This window comes from Colobus angolensis, unplaced genomic scaffold (genome assembly GCF_000951035.1).
Source record: "Colobus angolensis palliatus isolate OR3802 unplaced genomic scaffold, Cang.pa_1.0 Scaffold214, whole genome shotgun sequence".
Taxonomy (NCBI): Eukaryota; Metazoa; Chordata; class Mammalia; order Primates; family Cercopithecidae; genus Colobus; species Colobus angolensis.
Genome location: NW_012115311.1, coordinates 3,606,140 through 3,609,711, shown reverse-complemented (window position 1 = coordinate 3,609,711; position 3,572 = coordinate 3,606,140).

Sequence of the window (3,572 nt, the reverse complement as noted above, 5' to 3'; positions counted from 1 at the left end):
AGGAGCCTAAATGCATATTACTGAGTGAAAGACGCCAATCTGAAAAGACTACATACTGTATGATTCTACAACATTCTGGAAAAGGCATAACTATAGTGACAGTAAAACGATCAGTGGTAGTCAGGGGCTAAGCAGGAGGGAGGGTGAATAGGTGGAGCACAGAATTTTTAGGGTAGTAGACTACTCTATAATGGTAGCTACATGTCAATGTATATTTGTCTAAACCCATAGAATGTACACCACCAAGAGTTAACCCTAATGTGAACTATGAGTTCTGGGGGATAATGATGTGTCAATGTGGGCTCATCATCTGTACCACCCTGCTGGAGGATGCTGAAAATGTGAGAGGCTATGAATATATAGGGGTAGGGAGTATCTTTATCTGCTCAATTTTGCTGTGAACCTAAAGCTGCTCTAAAAAATAAAGTCTATTAAATAAAAATACTCTTGGCTGGAGAGAGGAGGAGAAGAAAATGATAGACATTGTAAGGTCTCCCCGAAAGATGGCCTTATTCCTTCATCCCTAGGCAAACAACCTCTAGGGAATTTCAGAATCAGAGAAAAGATGCCCAGTTCTTGCTCTCATTGAAACCCAGGAAGACAACAAGGTTCCCTCCATTCTAGGGAGAAAAGCATGTTATCTTTAGTCAAAGATGTCTGAGCCCTTCTGGGTTCCCTGTAGCCACAGGGTGAAACAAGAGGGCACTTTTCTTATATCCCTTAGAGACAACCAACAGTCCTAAAGTCGTCTTGCCAGCACACAAAAAGGAGTGATATCACCAGACAAAAATGAGATGTCACATGTCTCAGATGTTTGGAGTGGATACAGATATCACTGAGAATATGGACAGATGACAAAGGACCAGATGTCACAGTCCTCTGAAGCCTGTGTTCTACATACAACTGCAAGAAGAGTCATGTGGGGAGAAACTATGACTGGATCCAAAAATCTCAACTTGAATAAGAAAACCTTGAGTTAATAAAGTAAAAATAGAGTATTAATATTTACCTCATTTAGCTGGTGGAAGGATAAAAATGTATAAATGTGGGAAAAAAAACTCGTGGTTGAAATGGATTTGTCAGAGGCTACTTTAGTTTTTCTAAAAGTAATGTTTCCATTAAATGAAGAATTCACACAATATTTAGAGCGAAAATTTAATTATACTAGACTGTTACATTCCTGTTTTTCACAGTTCAAAAATGCTATTTTGTAATAAAGGTATTTTACAAATTCTGTGGTTAAAATATTCCAACTTTTGTGATTAAGCCTCAACTTTAGAAACATTATACTCAATGAGCTTCGTAGAAAAGTCATTTCTTTTTCTCACTGAATTTTAGGAAATATTTTGAAAAAATATGTAACTGTAACAACTAAATGTAGCACATTTAGAGCTATAGTCCTCTGCAAGGGCTGGCCTGGACTTGCTAAGCTCCAATCTCACCTGTATTTCATTGTTCTTTTTGCCTCAAAGGGATGTAAACATTCTCTAACCTTCTAGTCCTTACCTTGAAAAACAACACAGCATTTACATATTTCCAGGTACTTCTGTAACCAAATCAACTCTCTCCTCTTTGTATAAGGCTTCTTGTCACTAAATTATAACTTACAGCCAAGGCATCAGAGTTTAAAGTCTATATTTTGTCATTTGATTTGTACAAAGTGGTCAATACTAGCAAAAAATATATCTTGGTGAATTTTGAGTCATTATTATTATCATTGCCCCAATGATATCAATGCCTTTTAGTGGATTTTGAGGGGAGAAAAGGCAATAGAAAAAAAAAATGAACAAATTAAACTACTATTAAAATATCTATCAAGTATTAATTGATCAGTCTATAATTTGTTCCCTGTAATATAAAGTATTTGGAAGAGAATATCTTAAGATTTATTCAGGTGCAGATGTTTCCAGATTACATAATTTGACTATCAGATGGTTTTGGTCATAATCGTAAATACAATCAAATTAGAAATATAAATATAAAAAATAAAGCTGGCTATAAAAATAACTAGTCAGAAGAATTTCTATGACTATGGAAGCAAATCTTTTTAGTCCTTATGTAAATTTAATTTCCTTCTGGCTTTCTTCTAATAATGGAAAATGTATATGCATTTGCAAATAGAATATTGGTATGCTTCATTGACATTTAATGAGTTCTAATATGGTCACACTGTGCACTTCTACAATCATTTCTGCCTCTACATGATACTAATTGGATCTTTTCCAAAACACATTAGGCCATTTATGCTGTTTGTTCTCTTAAAATGTTCCATTGCCAATTATCTCCAAAAATCTGCTCCAGAGTTTGCTTCTGATTACAGTCATTAAATGTACTTTAACATTTTAACTTTTCAGTAAAAGAGAAGGTCCTTGTTTTGCTAGAAAATTTTCCAGTTGCCAATCCCTTCACAAAGTTAAAAAAATATATGGAATATAAATAAATCCATTTATAATTTCTTTCTTGTCCTAAGCAAAAGAAAACTCAGGAGGCTCTAGAAATCATGTTGTGACTCTGAGGAGACAAACATATGAGAATCAGAGTTGGGGGATTGAGGTGAAAAAGAAATCTAAACATTTAGAAACAGCTGCTTTTTAGTATCTCAAGAGATGTTATTTTGATATATTATACAAATGTATTTTCTGAAGCAGCAGAATCTGAGTACTAAAGTCACACTGCCTGGGACTGAATTCTGTTTTCACCACTTTTTCCGTATACAATAAAAGTTCCCTGATTAAAATACATTTTTCTCTTTAGAATTTTGCCATGTTTTGATACACGAGCAGAAACCAAACTATAAATAGCAGGATGCAAATTTTGTTTCAAAATATATAATATGTAGCCTTATAAAAATAGACTAAATATGTACACTAATCTCCTTCATTATTTTTGGTTAGCTGACAATAGGTAGACACAATCATAGTTTTATCCTTATTACTAGTCTCACAAGTTTTAGTCATGCCCACTAACTGAATAGTTTCAGCTATTAAGGCTGTAACTGCTGATCCCTATATCTGTCAATCAATATTTGTCTTCATCTACAAATATGGTAACACCAGCATTTTAAAAAGTGAGGATGGCTGTCATGAGAATGTTGGAGTCTTACTCTCCTACAGTCAGAACCAGAACTCTCTCCACTGGGAAATGTCACCGTAGAAGATTAGTTGGCTGCAAAATTATAGCAAAGATGAATTTGGTCTCCATTATCCCCACTACAGTTCCTTCCTGGTTCCTCTCTTAAATATCTCTTTTTAAGAATCTGACACATATTCTAAAGATCAACTAGATTGCCCCATTATTTTAACGCCTACCTGCTTCCTCCTTTGTCTATTTATACCCATATTTTAAAAGGGCATTTCAGTCATTGTGAGACAGATGCATATTTTCCAAACACAGAGGTTTAGATTTGTAATAAGATTTAGAGGACAATTTTCTTCCGTCATCACTATACAGCATGTTAGATCCTAGAGAGTTGACTTACCTGCCTTACTCATCTTGGATTCCCCAGCGTTTAGCTTAGTGCCGGGCAAATAGAAAGGGTTCAAAGTTGGTTGTTAAACTGAATAAATGTGGTC